General features: G+C 39.8%; 1 long non-coding RNA gene across 1 annotated transcript; it reads left to right on the top strand.

The window, feature by feature from the left end:
* The first annotated feature begins 978 nt into the window (after positions 1–978).
* On the top strand, positions 979–22,921 carry LOC140609285 (uncharacterized). The gene is made up of 5 exons (XR_012011178.1): positions 979–1,136; positions 1,519–1,726; positions 5,319–5,567; positions 14,274–14,419; positions 22,668–22,921. It is a non-coding gene; the product is annotated as an uncharacterized lncRNA (long non-coding RNA).
* The last annotated feature ends 1,225 nt before the right edge of the window (positions 22,922–24,146 follow it).

Here is a 24,146-nt window from a genome sequence, read left to right as displayed (position 1 = left end):
CCTTTGTTTGCCTCTAACTGGATTATTTCAAAATTTGTATCCTCTAACTTATCCTATTTTTTTTTAAGATTTTATTTATTTATTCATGAGAGACAGAGAGAGAGAGAGGCAGAGACATAGGCAGAGGGAGAAGCCGGCTCCAAGCAGGGAGCCCTGTGTGGCACTCAGTCCCACGTCTCCAGGATCACATGCTGGGTCAAAGGCAGGTACTCAACTGCTGGCCACCCAGGCATCCCAAAATTACCCTATTTTTAACTTGTTTGACTCTACTGCAGATTCTCTCTATTGCATTTTTTTAACTTCATTTATTGAGTTATTTCTCTCTTTTTTTTTTTTCCATTTATTGAGTTCTTGAGCTCTGAAATCTCTGGTTCTTCATAATTTCCACTCTGAAAAAAATTCATTTTAATCAATTTTTTTTTCAAAACTTCATTGACTTATCTTTCTGAGTTTGCTTGTAGTTTCCTAAATTTCTTCAAAATGGCTATTTTGAATTCTCCATCAACTAGATCACAAAATTCCATACCTTTAAGCTCAGTTTTTGGTTTTGTTTTTGTTTTTTACAGATTTTATTTATTTATTGATGAGAGAGAGAGAGAGAGAGAGGCGCAGAGGCAGAGACACAGACACAGGCAGAGGGAGAAGCAGGCTCCACTCAGGGAGCCTGATGTGGGACTTGATCCTGAGTCCCCAGGACTGCTGAGTCACCCAGGGATCCCTAAGCTCAGTTTTTGGAGAATTATTGCTTTCTTTTTGTGATGGCAAGTTTCTTTGATTTTTCATGTCCTTTGTAGTTTTGCATTGTTGCTTTTGCATGTGAAGTAGCAGGCACTTCCGAAATCTTTGCTTAGTTGTTTTCAGACGGGGCATTCTATTTGATAGTGGTGTTATTATCTGGAGTTTTATCTGTATTTGTATTGGTTTATCTGCTCCACTCTTCCCTTAAGTGGCAGGAAAAGGCTCTGGAAACCTCTCTTTTCTTTTCCAGAAGGTGGCACTGTAGCTCAAGTTTGTGGTTTCTCCCTTGCCCACATACTGCGGCCTGTTTTCTGAGCCCTTTCTTTGTTTCCAGGAGCTTGCTCTTGCAGCCACACTTGGAAACATGCACAAGGAATTGTTGCAGAGTGAGAGGAGATGTGGGTTTAGCACTTGAGGCATTGGGGGTGCCTGACAATCTGGTATTCCCAGAGGCTCATGGAATTGTACTCCTGCCGAGTGCAATCAGCAGGAAAGATGTCCCATATCTGCGTCTTTTCCTATCTCCCCCTCCCCCACTAGTCATGGAGGTCCTGCATCAGTACTCTGGGTGCTGTTGGAAATAAATGGGTTTCTCCAGCCACATTCTGTACACCTGAGGTAGCCAGGCATTCATTCACTGCTATCCTTCTCCCCCATGAGAGAGGTCACCACCCTTGGAAAGATCTGCCCGGCAGTGTTTCTTTGGGGGCAGGGGGCAGAGAGGAGCTGGCCCCCTCTTTGCTACGACCAAAAAAAAAAATTTTTTTTTTTTTTTTCTAGAATGGCGTGCTGGAATTTCCTCTCAGGAAGGCTGGACTTTCAGAAATTCTCCCCTGTGCCTGGGTATCTGCCCCGGGCAGCTCTCTTCAGTGCTCCCCCACCCCTCTCACTTCCTTTCCCCATGGCCAGAAGAATCTGGGCAGGTTAACTGGCTCTCCTGGCTCCACAGCCCATACCGAGGTCTGTCTGTCTCTTACTGGATGCACAGGTAGGTGAGACTTCTTCTGGGTCCCTTGGTGTTTGTATAGTAAAAAATCCAACAACTCCCACAAAGGTGCTTTTGTTTATGGATGGATGTCTTTTTCTTGTTTAAAAAAGGGGGAGGGGGTAAAAAGAAAGAATACTTTACATGCCACTATGTGCTGACATCACTTCCGCCATAGTAATTTTCATTCTTTGTGCTATATTTCATAACTACAAAAACTGTGTGTAAACAAAATAGTATGATAAGGAGCGTGGTAGCTATTAGAGCTTCTCACTTTGTGGGGATGTAATAGGATTATTCTTTCTGGGTCTTTGTGGTTGGGCAGGGGCCAGAGCATGTACGAATCATAGACTGTGGTACAGAACTTGGAGCTGACTTTGAGGCAGTCCTTGGTGAGTTTAGGAGGATGATATGGATTGCATTTTTAAGGGATAATTATTGACGAGAGGTATTGTTGAGGGCAAGCTCGGAATCACAGTGCCCATTTAGAGAGCTAGTAATGGTGAGAAATGGTGGTGAGTCGAATATCAGTGGGAGCACGCAAAACAAACAAAAGTGGGATTTGGGGGAATGTGTTTTGCAGGTGCATCTGACAGGACATGTGAAAGGCTGGAAAATGGGGGTTGATGGGAAGAGAGGGATTGCAGATGATTCTTACACGTTTGAGCAACTGAATATACGATGAAGCCATTTACTGAAATGGGGTCAAATGGAGGATGAACAGGCTTGAAGGAAGGAGATGAAACTAATTTCTTTCCTTATTAGCTTTAGATATCTATGGCACATGTTAAATAAACCATGGGACAGACATCGCCATCTCTCAGGGGAATGTCTGGAACTTGATGTGTGTATATTTGGGAATCATGGCATATAAATCATAAATAAACTGAAGGATTTATTTATGACTCTATCACTTAAACTATATATATATGAATATATATAAAATATATAAAAGAATATATATGTGTGTGTATGTATGTATATGTGTATGTAGATATGAAGGTAGGAGAATAACTGGGCTAGTATGTGGTCATAGAAGCCAAAGATAAAAATGTTTCTGAACACCATTTATTGAATCACAGAGATTGAGTGAGATGTGAAGCCATGATAGTATTTGACAAATGCTCTGACCAGGGAAGGTCTCAGTTCTGGGGAGAAAAAGTCACACTGAGGAGTTGAGGGAGGGATGGGAGAAAATGAAGGAAGAGATTAAAGGGAATTGTCATGATAAGTTTCATTCAGAAGAGGAACAAAAAATGGCATGGAGTTTGGAGGAGACGTGATAAAGGCAGATCTTGTTACCTGCAAGATGGGAGAGCAGTAGAACATGTTTGTTTGCTGAGGCTGATCAGCTGAGGAAGAAACTAATGATGGAGGAGAAGAGGTTAATTCTCCTGGAGGGAGGGGGGGTCTGACCCAGGGCACAGGGGAGGAGTGGTTCTTTCATTAGAAGAGAGTTCCTCCTGCCGTGGATGGCAAAGGCAGGTAGGGGTTGGTTTTAATGATGCAGCTATGAGGGGGCTGCTCCTTGTCTATTTTCATTGACTTAGGAAAGAAGGAAATGGAATAACAGTTAATGAAACCCTGTAAAGATCCAAAACTGCATTAGCAAAAAGATTCCCATGAAAAACCAATCAACAAACAGAAAGCAATCAACCCCAACATATTCCCTTGTTAATGTTAAGATTTAAGGGTAAAGAGGGGCGCCTGGGTGGCTCAGTCAGCTAAGCATCTGCCTGGGCTCAGGTCATGATCCCAGCGTCCTGGGATGGAGCATTGGGCTCTCTGCTCAGCACAGTTGGCTTCTCCCTCTCCTTCTGCCTCTGCTCCTACCCATCCCCCCTCCCATGCTCTCTCTTGCATACTCTCTCTCTCTCTCTCTCAAATAAGCAAAATCTTTCTTTAAAAACAAAGATTTAAAAGAATGAATCCTATGACCATGTAAATGGAAAATAAAGTTCACAAACAAGGGCTTAGCCAGGGTGGAATAGCTAATATCAGATGAATTCTCCTAATGAAAACAATGGTAAAAGTGGTATGACTAACAACCTGCTTAAAATATGCAGAGAATATATCAATTCAGGCAGTATTTGAGGGGCCATGATATGTGAGATGGGGAAAAAACAGGGAAGTGGACCTCACTCCTATTTTTCCCTTGGGAGCTTTAGTAAAGCAGGGGAAGAGAGTCCTGGCATATACAAAGCAGATAGAATTTAACGAATTTTCATAATTCAGGGATGACACAGTTACATATGTAGAAAATTCAAAAGAATCAACAGATAGGCTATTATAATTAATAAACGCATTTAGCAAGGTTATTGGGTACAAGATCAATAGTAAAAGGCAACTGTATTTTTATACACGAGCAACAAAAGAATTCGATGATAGAATTTTTGGAAACCAGGCTGGCTTCATATTCCACCACAGAATGTGATGTCAGAAAATAAGGCAATATTGTCTAACAAGGTTTGAGGGCATATGTTTGTGATCTGGCAAATTTTCTTCTTTGAAGTGATGCTCTTAGATATGCAATGTTGTGCCAGCCTTAACAGTGGGGGTATGAAGAAGTGCTCTTTGATTGTGGCTATCTTCCACTAAAAATGACTTGATGTTGTATTTCAGCCACCTGCAGGATAAATCAAAATAAAGAATTCATGAATGATAGAGACCTAGTTTGAAAACACTGGTAGTAAGCATCAAATGATTTTTTTTTTTTTTTTTTTTTTTTTTTTTTTTTTTTTTTATCAAATGATTTTTTTAAAAAGTTACTGTAAGATACTATTAAGTTTATTTATAAAATATTTTTAGGCAGGTGTACAATGTATAATTATTAGAGTAATGAATGGGGAAAAATGGTAGGTCAGTCATAACAGTAGAAGGCAGAAAATAATTTTCTCAAACATAATACCATTTTATTCTTGACGTTAGTCATTCATGTACAACTCACTAAATTTCCTGTAAGTGAACAACCCCTTGCAGCCATCACACACATCAAGAAATAAAACATTGGCACCCCCAGGAAGTTAGGCATATATATATATATATATATTTTTAAAGATTTTATTTATTTGTTAATATGAGAAAGAGAGAGAGGCACAGACACAGGCAGAGGGAGAAGCAGGCTCCATGCAGGGAGCCCGACACGGGACTCGATCCCGGGTTTCCAGGATCACACCCTGGGCTGAAGGAAGCACTAAACCACTGAGCCACTCAGGGATTCCCCCGGCATATATTTTTTTAATTAAAAATAATAACTAGTAAAACAAAAGCAGATCTACAACCTACCTCAAAAAAGTGTTATTAAAGAAACTGCAATTTTGTAAATCAACAGAAGAGGGTGCGCTTGAACTGTAAAATGCAATAAGCTGCATTAAAAATCCTTATCTTCGCCTGTTTCTGCTGGTCCGAGAGAAAAACAGGACATTTTCAGTGAATGGAAAATGGATGGCAGATCACATCTAAACAAAGCCGATATATGAAAGGAGCATAAATAAAAATCAAAACATTTCTGATAAAACATTCCCTCCCAAAACGAAGCAGGATGATACAGACACACAATAACCAATCTGAATTAAACGTTCTTAAACATTTGCAGATATGAAAAATACCTATTCCAAAAATCAGAACAGGAGTAGACCCCACCATCACCACCACCACCACCCCGCCCCCCAGCAAGCAAAAACAGGACAATATAAGAGTATCGCAGTAATGGTGGAAGAGCGTCTTTGATCAGCAAATAACAATCATAAATTCCTGTCATATATAAAAACAACCACTTGAAGGCAGTGGAGAACAACCAAAAACCAGCAGAAATTGGAGGACACTTGGAAAAGCACAGTACTGGGTAAGTTCCCCATTTTGATGGCTTTTAGCCTGAGGGCAGCCCACAATCCTCCTCCCTAGGGGTGATCCAGAGAGGGCAGCCCACAATCCTCCTCCCTAGGGGTGATCCAGAGATGGAAACCCACAATCTTCCTGGGTTGGAGCAGCAGCAGAGTTTGAGACAACCACAGTAGATACACAGATGGGAGTTATTATGTGTTGAGTTGTGTCTCTTGAAAATGCATATGCTGGGCAGCCTGGGTGGCTCAGGGGTTTAGCACTGCCTTCAGCCCAGGACGTGATCCTAAAGACCCGGGATCCACGTCAGGCTCCCTGCATGGAGCCTGCTTCTCCCTCTGCCTGTGTTTCTGCCTCTTTCTGTGTGTGTGTGTGTCTCTCTCATGACTAAATAAACAAAATCTTTAAAAAAAAAAATGCATATGCTGAAGACTTAGTATCTCAGAATGCGACCTTATTTGGGAAATAGGATGGTTGCAGATACAGCTTAGTTAAGATGAACTCAGCAGGAGTAGGCTGCCTCCATCCAGTATAACTGGTGTCCTTATACCAGTGGGAAATGAGGATGCACCCAAGGTGAGTGACATATGGAGGTTTGGGAAGGAAGTTCAAAATTTTCTGAACATCAAAGATCTAAAGGAGCTGAGAGAACAGACCACACAGAGAAAGGAATATATTAAATAAAGCGAAACACAAAATCAATACAATATTAACATAGATTTAATTATTTATTTATTTATTTATTTATGATAGTCACAGAGAGAGAGAGAGAGGCAGAGACACAGGCAGAGGGAGAAGCAGGCTCCATGCACTCCATGCACCGGGAGCCTGATGTGGGATTCGATCCCGGGTCTCCAGGATCGCGCCCTGGGCCAGAGGCAGGCGCCAAACCGCTGCGCCACCCAGGGATCCCTATTAACATAGATTTAAAACCCTACCTGTCCCTCCTTTCGATATGTGTTAGTGGAAACTCACTTATTAAAAGAAAAAGACTTTCAGATTCACAAAGCAAAACCCCACTCTGTGTTGTGTTTAGGAAGTACACCGAAGTCGAAGTGATTCTGAACGGCGAGTGCTAGAGAGGCATGTAAAGGTTTGGTAGGCAAATAGGACAATGAGAAAGCAGATGTTATGATCAGGATATCAGAAAATGTCACATTTGGACAAAAAAACATTAAATGAGATCATAGAGTATGTGGCTGGGGCACAGGGGTGCAAGAGCACGTGGATCGGGTGACAGGGATCAAATACACCAGATTTGGCCACTTGCCGCTGACAAAATCCAAAGGCAGAGAAACAGTGACGGTGAAACACGAAAGGGATTTATTTCAGGGAGGCCACCCCCGGGAAGACAGCAGATCGGCGGCATCTCAAACACTGTGTGCAAGGTGCCCCCAATACTTCCAGGTCTATATAAGGAAAATGTGGGGCAGAGGTTAGTGCGTACACGCAGGCTGGCAGTAAAGTTCAGGTTGATCACTGCCTTGGGGTCAGTCGTGGGGGGTCTTGCTGGCTCAGGGCAGTCCTTGTTGTATGAGCGGGTATTGTTTCCTTCATGGGATGTCTGCCCCAGGGTCTTTTGCCTGACTTAAGACATGAGCTGGAAAGAAGAACTTAATTAGAAAGTTTGAGGTCAACACAGAAGTAGTTGAAGTCCTCTTTCAGATACAGGATAATGCCAGGAGCTGCAATTCACAGTGATAATACATCAGTTATGAATGTATAGGACCCAAATAACACAGAAACTACCTTTATAAATCAGAAATTTAAGGATATAGAAGAGGAATACTAAAGTTAGCAGATGTCCCTTTCGGTCCAACACAGGGCACACGTCAAATGGGAAAAAAAATAAGATTATAGAAAATCTAACCAGCATCATCAATGCATGGAATGAATGAATAAATGAAAAATAAAATTCCATACATTCCATGCATGAATATATATGTGCATATACATATATTCATGCTCATAGTGTTTCACCACAAGGGCATGCCAGGATTTTCTGCTTTCCTGCCCCAGGGCCTTCTCAAAGCTTATTGTACCCTGCTGATATGGACTGAATATTTATAAATCACCACTCCCCCATCCCCAAATTCATAAGGTTGAAGCCCTAACCCTTGATGTGATGGGTTTTTAGAGGTGGAGCCTTTGGAGGTAATTAGGTTTAGATGAGATCATGAAGGTGGGGCCCTCTTGATGGCATTAGTGCCCTGATAAGAGAAATCAACCAGCTTGTTTCCTCTCCTCCTCTCTCCACCATGTAAGGACACAGTGAGAAGATGGTCACTCACAGGCCATGAAGAAAGTCCTCCCCAACATGACCATGTTGGCACTCTGTTCTCAGACTTCCAGCTTCTAGAACCTGAGGGAATACATTTCTGTTGTTTAAGCCATCTCTGTTACTGAGCAGATGAGTACATCTGCTTAGCACATGACCTAGCCTGGGAGAATGCAGGGTAGCATTAATGCCCAGGGCCTTCTATCAGCAATGCTGGATGGCAGCTGATGGACAAAAGTGAGACTTTCAGGGATGCCTGGGTAGCTCAGTGGTTGAGCATCTGCCTTCAGCTCAGGGAGTGATCTTAGGGTCCTGGGATCAAATCCTACATTGAGCTCCTGGAAGAGATCTGGCTTCTCCCTCTACCTATGTCTCTGCCTCTCTCTCTGTATCTCTCATGAATAAACAAATAAAATGTTAAAAAATTTCAGAGTTACTGAGGCTAAATTCTTGATGAGCATGGCTGAGAGATCAGGCCCTTCCTCCACCCAGCCCAAACTCATAGTGTAAAGGTTCTATCCCAAGCACAACTGGCAGAGAATCTTGGGGCTCTAATTGCCTCTGCTCCCTCTTGCTTATAGGGCAGAAGTTTTACACCAAGAGAGGCAAGATATCTCCCAGCAGCCTACTCCTAAAGCAGAGAGTCACTCCAAAAGAAGCCTGCTCCAGTGATTTTGCCAAGAGGGAGAGGCAATCCATAGGATTAGGGAGCATCCCAAGACTGACTGTATTTGAAACAGAGCATGAAGAAATTCAATACTAAGGACACTCTCAAGAACAATAGATATTTGGTGGTTAACCAGTAGGAGAAGTTTGGTGGCTCCATTAGAGCAACAAGGTCAACCAGAGGCCAGCTAACCTAACCAGAAAATCCAGGGAGAGACAACTCAAAGAACCCTCCTGAGGTCAGAACAAACCTCAAAGACCTATCTCAAAAACAACCCCTGCAAAGGGGCCAATTTAATCAGATGAGACTATGGAGCAATGTATATCCCAGGGCATTGAAACAATAGAGCAATCAGCTGGCACTTAGTGAGCCTAAGAGCAGGCATGATCAGAAAAAGATAGTCCAAGGGAATCCTGCAAAAGCCTCCTCATACCAGGATGACTGTGCACCTGCCCAAGGGTGCACCCTCTGAGAAGCAACATCAGAGGCTTCACACTGGGGGGAAAGTAGACATCACTAAAATATTGCAGCCAGTCATGAAACACAGCATGCCCTGGTGTTGAAGGAAATCAGTATTGCTAAGTGATCAGAGTTGCTACAATATATTATTTAAAATGTACAGTTTTCAACAAATAATTATGAAATGTGCAGAGAGAAGACCCATAAAGCAGCCATTATAAATATGTGTAAGGAGCTAATGGAATCCATTCTTAAAGAAGTAAAGGAAGGAATGATGACAACATCTTATAGAAAATATCAATACAATAACTAGAAATGATTAAAAAAAAAAAAAAACCCAATGGAAATCCTGGAGTTGAAAAGTTTAACAGAAATAAAACATTCACTAGAGAGGTTTAACTTTACATTTGAGCAGGCAAATAAAGTCAGCAATTTTGAAGGTAAATTTACAGAGATTATGTCATCTGAAGATTGGAGATAAAAAAAATGACCAAAAGTGAACAGAATCTCAGGGCTATGTGGGACACTGTTAAGCATACCCACATATACATAGTAGGAAGGAGAGTAGAGAGGGAAAGGAGAAATAATGGCTGAATACTCCCCAAGTTTGGGGAACAACATTGATCTACACATCCAAAAAGCTCAACAAAACTCTTTGTAAAATAAACACAGATGCTGGGCAGCCCCGGTGGCATAGTGGTCTAGCGCTGCCTGCAGCCTGGGGTGTGATCCTGGACACCCAGGATCGGGTCCCATGTCAGGCTTCCTGCATGGAGCCTACTTCTCCCTCTGTGTCTCTGCCCCACCCCCCCCCTTCCTGTGTCTCTATGAATAAATAAACAAAATCTTTAAAAAATAAAAATAAAAACAGATGCTGAAAGCCGAAGATAAAGAGGAAAAAAATGTGGAAAATGTAAGATATTAACTTTAGAGGAAGCCAAGTGAAAGTTTAGGGCAACTCTACCATGTTAGCCACTCTTGTAACTCTACAATTATTCCAAAATAATTTTTATTTTTATTTATTTGTTTTAGAGAGTGCAAGAAGCAGAAAGGGTAAAGAAGAAAGGTGGGAAAGAATCTCAAGCAGACTCCATGCTGAGAGAGGAGTCCAATATGTGGCTTGATCTCAGGACCCTGAGATCATGACTTGAGCTGAAACCAAGAGTCTGATTCTTAACCATCTGAGCCACCAAGGCACACTGAAAATGTTATTTTCTTAAAATATATATCTCAAAGGACTAACATCCAGAGTTTATAAAGAACTCCTACAACTCATTAATGAAAGACAATCCAAATAAAAATACATTTTCAAAAACAGATAAATTATTTGGAGGGATATTTCACAAAGGAAGATACAGGAATGGTTAGTAAGCATAGGGAAAAGCATGCCACGTTATTATTAATCAAGAAATGTAAATTCAAACCACAACAAGATACCATTTGACGCCCATTAGAATACTGGTGAGCAAATGAAACAACAGTGCTCTCCTTAACACCTGATGGGAACGTAAAATGGTACAATCTCTTTGGAAGAAGTTTTGGCAGTTCCTTATAAATATCCCCCATCAGGGCACCTGGGTGGCTCAGTCGGTTATGCATCTGCCTTTGGCTCAGGTCATGATCCCAGGGTCCTGGGATTGAGCCCCGCATCGGACTCCCTCCTCAATGGGGAGCCTGCTTCTCCCGCTTTCTCCACTGTTCCTCCCCACAACCCCACCACACTTGTGCTCTCTGGCTCTCTACTCTCTGTCAGATTAATAAAATCTTAAAAAAAAAAAAATCCACATATCAGGGACCCAGCAATCCCATGCCTGAGTACACTCCCAAGAGAAATGAAGACCTATCTTCACAAAATTACTATACACAAATATTTATAGCACCTTTATTCATAATGCCCAAACCTAACCCAAATGTGTGACAGGAGAATGGATAAATTGTGGTACAGACACAATGGAGAAGTGGTCAGCAATGAAAAGAGATTACTGACGTTAGCAACAGCGTGGGTGAATCTCAGAAACACGCTGAGTGAAGAAGTCAGTAATACATACTTCACAATTCCACTTATATGAAGTTCAACAATAGCAAACTAATAGCTCATGATAAAAAAAAGTATCAGTTTCCTCTGGTATGAGAGGATTTACTGGGAAGTGACACAAAGGAATTTTGGGGGTGAAAAAATGTTTTATATCTTCACGTGGGTGTTAGTTTCATGTTTTTTTCTGAGTTAGAAAAACCTATGACTTTCTTTCTTTGGAGGTTAAAATCCAGTCTTTCCCTCCTGAGTTTTTCCAGGATCTACTTTACTCTCATACCACTACAACATCTGCATAGGATACTTCTGACCCTTCCGGTCACCCAATGTGTGGTGACCAGACCTACACCAAGCAATTCTCTGCGACACCAGCTGGTTAATCTACCCTTTAATTCAGTCTCACAGGTTAAGGACTCCGACCCACAAATCTGCTCCTCTCCCACTTCGGATGCCTGTTACAAGAGGTATATCCTCAGTAGGTCCACAATTTCTGACTTGGCTACAAATCAGAGGTCCTCACTACACTTCCTCAGATTTGACCAGTTTGCTAGAGTGGCTCACAGAACTCAGGGAGACATTTACTTACACTTACCAGTTAATTAAAGAATATGATAAAGGATACAAATGAACAGCCAGATAAAAGATACATGGGGCAAGTCTGGGAGGGTCCCAGTCACAAGAGTTTCTGTCTCCATGGAGTTGATGCATTCACCGACCTGGAAAACATCTGCTATTGGGACTTTTGGAGGCTTGCTAAAATAGACATAATATTTACTCCATTTCCAGCCCCTCTTCCCTCTCCCGTCTCTGGAAGATGAGGGGTGAGGATGAAATTACAAGCTTCTAATCGTGGCTTGGTCCTTTTGGCGACTGGCCCCCATTCAGGCGCCCACTGGAGTCATCTCAACAAAAGATCCTCCCGGGGTTCTTACCACTTAGGAATTTACAGGTATTTTAGGTGCTCTGTGCCAGGAACTGGGGCCAGAGACCAATATGTATATTTTCTATTGTCTCATATATACATTTGTCAAAAATTATTGAAATGTAATTAAGATCTCTGCATATTACTGGATGCAAACTATACCTCAACAAAATAGTCAAAAAGGAAATTCACAGCAGGGTGCTTGGGTGATGCAGTTGGTTGGGCAGCTGACTCTTGGTTTCAGCTCAGGTCATGATCTCAGGGTCTTGAGATCAAGCCCTGCATGGGTTCTGCCCTCAGCAGGGGGTCTGCTTAGGGTTTTCTCTCTCTCTCTCTCTTTCTTTCCTGCTGTCCCTCCCCCTGCTCCCATGAACACTCTAAGTAAATGAATGAATAAATAAAATTTTTTAAAAGGAAAATTCATACAACTAAAACTTAAATTCAGAAATATCTCTAATTATTAAATAAGCAAAAGTTTTAAATACATTTTATTTCTGCCATCTTTCTCCTCTAGTTATCAGAGACCGCATCCCCAGTCAGGGACCTTTCCAGGTCTTAAGGGCTTGAAGTGTATATAATTTTGGAGGTCTATTGTAAGCAGGAAAATGCAAATTTATAGTTAGGAATGGGAATATTCATTTAAAATTTATAAAATAGGGGCACCTGGGTGGCTCGTAGTTGAGCATCTGCCTTTGGCTCAGGTCATGATTCTGGGGTCCTGGGATTGAGTTGCACATTGGGCTCCTGTCAGGGAGCCTGCTTCTCCCTCTGTCTATGTCTCTGCCTCTCTCTCTGACTTCCATGAATAAATAAATAAATTATTTTAAATAAATAAATAAAAATTATAAAATAGAACAAATTAACTGTTAAAAGCTGACAACTATCACAAATATCACAAACATCACAAATCCAATCCAAATTTTAAAAATTAATTTGTTGCCTGACAAATGTATGTGTTTTTCCATATGTATTTTGTTTGCACACTCTTTGATCACCAGTTTATATGGCAGTGATTTTGTAATATCATTTTCTATAGAGAGAAGAGAAAAATGTTACTCTTTTAGTATGGTTTTATATATATTTAAAATTATATTTGTCATATGTATTTGTATATTTTGATTGCTTATAGAGATGCATCAAAGGTTCAACTTCATCCACAGAAGTTATTGCTTATGGTTGTAAGTTTATGTCCTGGAAATATTCCCATAAAAATGTATGGGATTTGCAATTGGATATGCTGCATTACTGAGTATATTCCTGATGAAAGAGTACCTCTGTTTTGACCAGGCATCTATGAGAACTAAATCCTGAGCTGGTAATTGCATGTGTCTAACAACTGCAAGCATGCTCTGTGGACTGGCTTCTACTTCTGTGTGTTCCAAGCCTAATTCTACAACTGACATAATTTTGGTGCCAGGCATGCAGGTTTCTTCTGTGGGTTTTTTTTTTTTTTTTTAAGATTTTATTTATTCATGAGAGACACAGAGAGAGAGAGGCAGAGACATAGGCAGAGGGAGAAGCAGGCTCCCTGCAGGGAGCCCGATGAGGAACTTGATCCCGGGACTCCAGGATCAGGCCCTGGGCTGAAGGCAGCGCTAAACCGCTGAGCCACCCGGGCTGCCCTTGTGGGTTTTGTTTTGTTTTGTTGTTTTGTTTTGTTTTGTTTTGAGAGAGAGAGAGAGAGAGAGGGTGAGAGATGATGCAGAGGGAGAGAGAATCTTAAGCAGGCTCCACCCCTAGGGCAGAGTTGAATGTGGGGCTTGATCTCACAATCCTGAGATCATAACCTAAGCCAAAATCAAGAGACTGACTCATCCAGGTGCCCCAGACATACAGTTCTATTGCAACAGGACCACTGGCCCACAGCTTTATATCATGATGTTGGGCTCTATGTGATTAGCTTGGAAGCCATTCCAGCACCAGAATGCCTAGCATTAACTTAATTCAACAATCACATGAAGATATTCTATTAACCCCAAACTGAATGCATTTCCAGCTCCACTCTGCCTTAGCCAGATCCAAGTTGTGCTCAGGCAGCCCAGTAGGAGTGGAGCTAAGGAGGCATGTGACCAAGGGAAAGCTAAAGAAGGAATAACAAGACTCTGGTTAAAATAAATCTCTCACTTTGCAAATTTTACAGAAACAGGACTATTGAACACTGGGTGCTGGTCCTCTTCCTGGGACCTTGGAAAGAACTGTGTGAGTGGGTGATCCTGAAGCATAGCTATCATTGACCTTATTCATGTACCTCTGTTTTAGTCTAGTTCTTAGCTAGTGGGACACTTCTTGAGGGCTGCTCCTCAAGAAAATAAAATCTTTAAATAATAATAATTTTGTTTATTTATTCATTAGAGACACAGAGAGAGGTAGAGAAACAGGCAGAGGGAGAAGCGGCTCCATGCAGGGAGCCCGATGCGGAACTTGATCCCGGGACTCCAGGATCAGGCCCTGGGCTGAAGACGGCACTAAACCGGTGAGCCACCCAGGCTGCCCTGATGGTAAGAGTTTAAAAGGGGGAAAAAATTAGAAATTTCAAAAGCTATATAGAGAAGCATCTAGGGACAGAATCTAGAAAAATTCACTCAGACTTTCTGTGAAAGAGATGCATGAAAAACAGGAGTCATTTATTTTCGCCACGAGAAAGATAAGTTGGTTATACCCTGTGGAATGGGAATTTAGACTCTCTGGCCACCTCAAATCATTTCTGGGGTGAAGGTGTAATGGGCATATACATAAATTGATAAATAATACATAAATAAAAATCTACCCACCACTCACACACCTTATTCAACTCTGCTCTACTCTAGTCTGAGAGGCAGTATGGTATAAAGAAAAGTCATCAACGAACCTAGGTTTTATTCTCTGCTCTGTCACTCGTTACCTGTGTAACTATATAAGTTGATTTATCTGTGACTCAGTTTCTCATTCGTAAAGTATTGATAATAATACCTATCTCATCAGGTTGTCATGATGATTAAATGGGATAATTCACGGAAAGCATGTGGAATACCTCCCACAGTAAATATCAATATATGTTAACTGTTGTAGTAGTTTTATTAGATGGTTTAGAGTCCTTGTTCTGCCACTCACTAGCTGTGAAACCCTGGGCAAATGATGTCACCTTTTCAAGCCTCAGTTTTGTTGTCAATGATATGCCACTCTGCAGGATTCCTATGAGGATTGGGGATAATGAATCTATATTTCATATAGTTGAGATTCTTAAAAATGGAAACTGTTCTATGTGAGAGTGGACAGCTCGATAAGAAATAATGGTGTGTTAGGAAATGACTTCCAAGTCACATCACCCTTGTTCCAAGAGAACGTCATTTAGGGCAGAAAAGGAGCTGCCATGAGACACCGCCTGGACTGGCCACTCAAAGGGGACGAGCGCACACGTTAATGTCAGTGAATTAGCAGTGCGTCCAGCTGACACGGAAGAAGATGTAGCGGGTAATAGGACATACTTTCTGGAGACCTATGTAGTGGCTAGCCTCCAAGACAGTCCCCAGATGTTCCTGCCTCTTGCTATTCATGCCCTGTGTCCCTTCCCACACCGTATCACAGCTGGTCTCTGTGACCCACAGAATAGGGCAGAAGTAGGTCACCTTTTAAGTTGAAATATAATACACCTCCATAAAAGTCAATCTTTTGAAGTGTGTGATTTGGTGATTTTTAGTGTATTCACAAAGTTGTGTAACAATCACCACTAATTCCAGAACATCTTCAAAGAAGCCCTGTACCCATTAGCAGTATCTTCCCACTTGCTGGTCTCCCCTAGCCATGCTACTATAGATCTACTTTTTATCCATTGTATGATTTTATCCACTTATTGGTTAATAGCCATTTGGGTTATTTCTGCCTTTTCACTATTGTGAGTAGTACCTCTATGAGCTTTATTCTTTGTCATACATCTGTTAGCATTCCAGACTGTGGATTTCTAGAGCTGATATTCATTTCTAGCTTTCTTGTACTATGATTGGAAGCTGAGATATTGCTCTTTTCACTTTGATATTTTCTTTCTGTCCCAGCACGTGCTCACCTCCGGAAAAAATTTCACAGGCCCTTGAAAACAAGATGTAGGACAGCCTGGGTGGCTTAGTGGTTTAGTGCTGCCTTCAGCCCAGCGTGGGATCTGTTTCTCATGAATAAATAAATAAAACCTTAAAAAAAAAAAAAAAAGCATGTTTGACTTTCAGACGTGGGATTTTATATCTTAATTAGCTACCCCTTGTTAATCATCTTATTTACATGATCAACGATCTTAGCCATATGTGACTTAAAGTAGCAGAGAACCTACCTCAGAGTGGCTTGAGCCATAATGAGATTCATTGGCTCCCATGACCATAGGTGCACAGGTGGGGGTGAGCCTAGAGTTTACCTACCAGAAGCCACAGCACCAGGTAATTTCCCTTTGATTCCCTCAAGCTAAACTCTTGCTTGTCAGCATAGGCCAGTTGCTTTGCAAAGATGGCTAGGTAGTTTCAGGACTTCCATTCCAATACAACATTCTAAAAACAGATGACCATCTCTCTCTCTCTCTTTTTAGAATGAGGGAACATTGCCCAGAGGCCCCAGCAAATTTTCCAACTTTTTGACCTAAATCGAATTGTTTGCCCCCATTTGATCCTAAGTAATCACCGGTAAGGGACATGGTGTGCAGTCCTTGCATAGGCCTGGTTTGCTGAAACAATCACTGGCAGGCTGGAGAAGATGGTTCTGATTAGGTTAAAACAATAAGAGCCTACTCCTGAATTCCAGACGGGACTCTCCCTCCACCACTACTACCCTTTCTCCAACTTTCTGCTCAACGAGGATTGGGGTAAAAAGGGTAGAAGAACCACTGAGGAGATATCCACAGTACCCACTACACTTAACCTTTAAAATCTCTTTATCTCTCAAGTAGCAAGATCTTCTATGACTATTTCTCTTTGCGGCTATTTTTTCCTCCAGATTTTGTTTTTATGTTTTACTTGGTGTGAAATATGCATGACTGTTAACTCAGGAATGTGGAATGGCATGATTATCTCATTTAATGCTTTTTAATTTGCCACTGTCTGATATTAAAATCTCTGCTTTCTTTTTATTTAATTTGCCTCATATGACTCTTCCTCTCCTTTTTGAACATCCTGAGTCACTTACTTTCAGCTGTGTCCTTTATAAACAATTTGGCTTTCCAATCCAATGTGAATATTGTTTTCTTATAACAGCAAAATTAATCCCACAGGTTTTGGGTATTAATTCAGTATACTAAATCTTCTTTTACATTGCAGTTAGATTTGTATTGGACTCTTACTTTGAAAAATAAAGAAGCATAATTCTGTTCTGCATCTCTCTGCACATTTTTCCCTTCACACCCAAGTTTGGCTACCCAAATGTTATTGTTATACCTTTCAATTATATACAAATATCTTTCAAATTAACTTTGAAGAACACCTATTAATTTTCCATTATGGGGACGCCTGGGTGGCTCAGTGGTTGGGCATCTGCCTTTGGCTCGGGGTGTGATCCCAGTCTGGGGATCGAGTCCCACATCAGGCTCCCTGCAACGAACCTGCTTCTTCCTCTACCTATGTCTTTGCCTCTTTCTCTGTGTCTCTCATGAATAAATAAATAAAATCTTTAAAAATAAATAAATAAAAAATAATAATTTTCCATTATGCATGTTGTAGCATTTATTAATAGCTTTTCCCCTTTATTGATGAGTAATATATGAATATACTACATTTTGTTGATCAGTTTATCAGTTTATTGACATTTGAATTATTTCTAGCTTTTGTCTATTGTGAATTATGCAACTATGAAAACTCACTTAAAAATATTTTTGTGGAGACGTCTGTCTCTATTTATCAAGGGTGGATATCTAGGAGTAGAATTGTTCCATTGCATGATACGTTTACATCTAACTGTTTAAGAAAATGCCAAAATGTTTTCCAAAGTGACTATACCATTATATATTCCCATTAGCAATGCATGAGGTTACATTATCCACATCCTCACCAACACTTTGTATGTTTTCGTTTTTTTTAACCATTTTAGTCCACATGTAGTAGTGTCTCACTGTAGTTTTAATTTGCATTTCCCTAAGATGTTGAGCATCTTTTCTTGTACTTGTTAGCCATTCATATGCCTTCTTTGGGGACATGAGTATTAAAATATATTGTCTATTATTTAATTGTATTATTTGTCTTATTATTGGGTTATAAGAGTTCTTTATATATTCTGGATCAAGTCTCTTATCAGATAAGTGATGTTCAAATATTTTTTTCAGTTTGTGGTGTGACTTTTAATTTTTTAATGCTATCTTTTGAAGAGTTTTAAGTTTTGGAGTGCCTGGGTGGTTCAGTTGGTTGAGTGTCTGACACTTAATCTCAGCTCAGGTCTTGATCTCAGGATCATAAATTCAAGCCCCATGTTGGGCTCTATGCCCAGGGTGAAGCCTACTTTAACAACAACAACAACAAAAGAAGTTTTAAGTTTTGATGAAGTCTATTTGATCAATTTGTTCTGTTACGGATCATGGTTTGAGTATCATATTTAAGAAATGCTTGCTTAGTACAACATCACAAAGATTTTCTTCAATGTGTTTTAGCTATGATATTTAAATCCATGATCTATTTGAAGTTGATTTTTGTGTCTTGTGGATTAAGGATATTTTTTTCTTTTGCCTCAGGATCATTTGTTGGAAAAATTATTCTTTCCCCCACTGAATTGCCTCAACACTTGTTGAAAATGAATTGGCCATTCGTATAAAGATTTATTTCTTAATTCTAATTTTTAATTCTGCTTCACTGATATCTATATGTTCCCCTACACTAAAACCACCCAATGTACTTTATGGTACATTTTAAAAATAGCTATATGAAATCCTACTGTTCTTACTTCTCTCTCTCTATTTAAGATTTTATTTACTTATTCTTTAGAGACACACAGAGAGGCAGAGACATAGGCAGAGGGAGAAGCAGGCTCCCTGCAGGGAACCTGATATGGGACTCGATCCCAGGACCCCGGGGATCACAACCTGAGCCAAAGTCAGATAGTCAACCACTGAGCCACCCAGGCACCCTGTTCTTACTTTTCAAAATTGTTTTGGCTACTTCAGGTTCTTTGCATTCCACATACATTTTGGGAACAGCTTCTCAATTTCTATGAGAATGCTTGCTGGATTTAGATAGAGATTGCATTGCAGCTATTGGTCATTTGGGGGAATAATTGCCACCTGTTAATACTAAGTCTTCCAATCCATGCACATGGAATGTTTCCCACTTATTTAGCTTTCCTTTATCTTAGCATGTTTTCTAATTTTTAGTGTACTTGCCTTTTATTTATTCCTAAGCATTTTGTTCCTTTTATACTATGTGAAAATAATTATTAACTGTATAGAGATTCCTCAAAAAAATTAAAAGGATTAGTATATGATCCAGTAATTCCACTACTGGGCATTTACCTGGAGAATACAAAAACACTAATTCAAAAAGATATATACATCCCTTGTTTATTACAGCATTTATTAGTCAAATTATAGAAGCAACCCAAATGTCCATTGGTAGATGAGTGGATAAAGATGTAGTATATATACACATGAAATATTACTCAGCTATAAAAAAGAATGAAATTTATCATTTGCAACAATATGGATAGAACTAGAAGGTATAATGCTAAGTGAAATAAGAGAAAATCAGATACCATATGAGTTCACTCATATGTGGAATTTAAGAAACAAACAGAAAAAAAGAGACAACCTGAAAAATAGACTCTTCTCTATAGAGAACAAAGGGTTACCAGAGGAGAGGTGAGTGGGGGGATGGGTAAAGTAGGTGACAGATTAAAAGTATACTTATCGTGATGAGCACTGAGTAATGTGTAGAATTGCTGAATCACTGTATTTACACCTGAATTTAATATAATACTAACTACATTGGAATTTAAAGAATTATTTTCTTGATTTCGTCTTTGGGTTGTTTGTTCCTGGCATATAGAAATACAATTGATTATTTTACTTTATCTTAGAACCTACAAATATGCTTAACTCATTTATTGGTTCTAGTAAACTTTTGTTGACTCTAGGATTTTCTCCATATAAGATTATGCCATCTGGAAGTAAAGACTAACTTCTTTCTTTCAACCTATATGCCTTTAATTTATTTTTCTGGCTTTATTGCATTTCTTTACTACAATGTTGAATAAGGGTAGTGAGAGCAGACATTCTTGCCTTATCCTTGATGTTAGAAAGTATTCAGTCTTTCATTATTAAGAATAATGTTAGTTGTAGCTTTTCTGTAGATGCCTGTTTTATAAGGTTGAGGAAATTCCTTTCTGTTCCTATTTTGTTGAGAGTTTTTTTTATCACAGATAGGTTTTTTTTTTTTTTAAAGATTTTATTTATTTATTCATGAGAGACACAGATTGAAAGAGAGAAGGCAGAGATACAGGCAGAGGGAGAAATAGGCTCCACACAGGGAGCCTGATGTGGGACTTGATTCTGGATCCTGGGATCATAACCTATGCCGAAGGCAGACGCTCAACCGCTGAGCCATCCAGGTGTCCCTATCATGAATAGTTTTTGACTGTTGTCAAATGCTTTTTCTGTTTCTATTAAGATGATTGTGTAGGTTTTGTCTTTTTTTTTTTCTATTAGCATGATGTATTACATAGATTGATTTTTGAATGTTAAATCAACCTTGCATTCCTGGGATAAATCACACCTGGTCATGGTATATAATCTTTTTTGCCCATTGCTAGATTTGGTTCACTAAAATTTTGTTAAGAATTTCTGTGTCTATGTTAATTAGTGATATTGATCTGTATTTTTTTTTCTTATCTTTGTTATTGGGGTTATACTAGACTCCGAATGAGTTGGAAAGTGTTCCTTCCTCCTCTATTTGCTAAAAAATTTTATGTGGGATTGACATTTTTTTCTTCAGATACTTGATGGAATTCAAAGCCATTTGGGCTTGAGCTTTTCTTTGTAGGAAGATTTTTAATTACATATTTGATATCTTTGTTATAGGTCTATTCAGCTTTTTTATTTTTTAGTCAATTTTGGTAATTTGCATCTTTCTAGGAATTTATCCATTTCATGTTGGTGTAAAGTTGTCCATAGTAGTCCCTTATAATCCTTATTATTTTTGTAGGGTTGGCATGGATATTTTTTTATCTGATTTTGGTAATTTCTGTCTTTTTTCTTGATCAGTCTAACTAGAGTTTATCAATTTTGTTGAGGTTTTCAAAGAACTAGCTTTTTTTTGCTTTTTTTTTTTTTTGAAGATTTTGTTTATTTATTCATGAGAGACACAGAGACAGAGAGAGAGGCAGAGACACAGGCAGAGGGAGAAGCAGGCCCCATGCAGGGAGCCCGACGTGGGACTCAATCCCGGGTCTCTAGGATCAGGCAGGCCCTGGGCTGAAGGCAGCGCTAAACCGCTGGGCCACCTGGGCTGCCCCAAAGAACCAGCTTTTGTCTTTATTGACTTTTTAAATTGTTTTTCTATTTTTTATTTCACCGATTTTCATTCAGATCTTTATTATATCCTTCCTTAAGCTTCTTTGTGCTTTAGGTTTATTTTACTCTTCTTTTTCTAAAGTATTAAAATGGAAGCTTAGATTATTGATTTGAGATCTTCCTTTTTATTTATTATTTTTTTTAAGATTTTACTTATTTACTTTAGAGAAAGAGAGAGAACATGCATGTGGAGGAGGGGGGCAAAGAGAGAGGAAGAGAGAGAATCTTAAGCAGACTCCACACTGAGCACAAAGCCTGACTTGTGGCTGGATTTCACAACCCTGAGATCATGACATCAGCCTAACTCAAGAGGTGGATGCTTAACCAACTGAGCCATCCAGGTGTATGTGAGATCGTCCTTTTTATTTAGGCATTTAAAGCTATAAATTTCCTCTAAGTGTTATTTTACATACATCCCACAAATTCTGATATGTTTTTATTTTCATTAGATTTGAAATATTTTTAAATTCCCATTATGAGTTCTTTTGACCCAAGAGTTATCTAGAAGTGTTGCTTAATTTCCATAGATTTGGGGATTTTCCAAATTCCTTTCTATTGATTTCTAATTTGTTTCATGGTAGTCAGTTATACTTTGAATGATTTAAGTCTTTTAATTTATTGAGACTTGTTTTAACACTATGCATGTGATCTGTGGTGAAGAATACTCCATGTATCCTTGAAATAATGTGCTTCCTGCTATTGTGCAGTGAAGCACTCTATAAAATATTAGGTAGGTTGAGATGGTTAATAATTTTCAAGTCTTCTATATTTTTGCCAATATAGACTACAAAATGTGTAGTCAGATCATAATTTGAGCTTTTTAATTTATTCTGACAATATCTGCCTTTTGATTGGAGTGTTTAGTTCATTCACATTTAATATAATTATTGATATAGTTGGATTTACATCTGGTATTTCATTTATGTATGTCTAAAACTTTTTGGGAGACCCCTGACTAGCTTAGTCAGTGGAGCTTATGACTCTTGATCTTGGGGTTATGAGTTGGAGCTCCATGTTGGGTATAGAAATGACTTAAAATCTTAAACCCTAAAACAACCTTTTTGTTACTCTCTTTCTCCTTCTTTCATATTTCTCCTTCTTTCATGTTTTTTTTTCCTTCTTTCATTTTAAGAAAAATTCTAGTGTACCATTTGAATTCCTCTGTTGATTTTTTAATTTTACATTTTGAATTGTCTTCTTCATGGTTTCTGTAGGGATTACATGTTTCTTTTTTCTTTTTTTTTAAGATTTTATTTATTTATTCCTGAGAGACACAGAGAAAGGCAGAGACACACAGGCAGAGGGAGAAGCAGGCTCCATGCAGGGAGCCCGACGTGGGACTTGATCCAGGCACTCCGGGACCACGCCCTGGGCAGAAGGCATACAACCGACCGCTGAGCCACCCAGGCGTCCCGGGATTGCATATTTCTTAATTGATAACAGTCTACTTCAGATTAATACTCATGTAATATTGGTAAAACAAAGGAACTTTATTACACTGTTTCCTTCTCCCTCCTTATATTTGTGCTTGTTTAGATGCTATTTATAATGCTGATATTTAATATATTTTGTGTATTTACATTGATATAGTTCATAGCATGTATAGATTTAGCATACAATACAATGGAATATTAGCCATTAGAAACGACAAATACCCACCATTTGCTTCAACGTGGATGGAACCGGAAGGTATTATGCTGAGTGAAGTAAGTCAATCGGAGAAGGACAAACAGTGTATGTTCTCATTCATTTGGGGAATATAAATAATAGTGAAAGGGAATATAAGGGAAGGGAGAAGAAATGTGTGGGAAATATCAGAAAGGGAGACAGAACGTAAAGACTCCTAACTCTGGGAAATGAACTAGGGGTGGTGGAAGAGGAGGAGGGCGGGGGGTGGGGGTAAATGGGTGACGGGCACTGAGGGGGGCACTTGACGGGATGAGCACTGGGTGTTATTCTGTATGTTGGTAAATTGAACACCAATTAAAAATTTAAAAAAAAAGATTTAGCATACAAATGTGCTATTACATCTACATATATATTTTTTGATCTCTACTCTTTTTTTTTTTTTAATTTTTTATTTATTTATGATAGTCACACAGAGAGAGAGAGAGAGAGGCAGAGACACAGGCAGAGGGAGAGGCAGGCTCCATGCACCGGAAGCCCAACATGGGATTCAATCCCGGGTCTCCAGGATCGCGCCCTGGGCCAAAGCCAGGCGCCAAACTGCTGCGCCACCCAGGGATATTTTTTTTAATTTTATTTGTGCGGGCACCTGGGTGGCTCAGTTGGTCAAGCATCTGCCTTTGGCTCAGGTCATGATACCAAAGTCCTGGGATAGAGCCCCACATCAGGTTCCCTGCTCTGTGTGGAGCCTACTTCTCCCTCTCCCTCTGCTTGCTGCTCCCCCTGCTTGTGCACTCTTTCACATGCTCTCTCTCTGTCAAATAAATAAATAAAATCTTCTTAAAAATAAATATTTTATTTGAGACAGAAAGAGGGAGGGAGTGAGAGAGTACAAGTAGGGGTAGGGGGCAGAGGGAGAGGGAGAAGCAGACTCTCTGCTAAACAGGGAGCTTAATGAGGGGCTCAATGCCAGGACCCCAAGATCATGACCTGAGCGGAAGACAGACACTCAACCAACAGAGCCACCCAGGCACCCCACCCCTTTTCTTTTTTTAGGTACTGAAATGATACAAGCATGCGCACCAAAATCTACCAACACT

Source organism: Canis lupus, chromosome 18, assembly GCF_048164855.1.
Source record: "Canis lupus baileyi chromosome 18, mCanLup2.hap1, whole genome shotgun sequence".
NCBI lineage: Eukaryota > Metazoa > Chordata > Mammalia > Carnivora > Canidae > Canis > Canis lupus.
The sequence above is the reverse complement of the archived record's forward strand: the minus strand, read 5'-3'. Positions and strand labels throughout refer to the sequence as shown.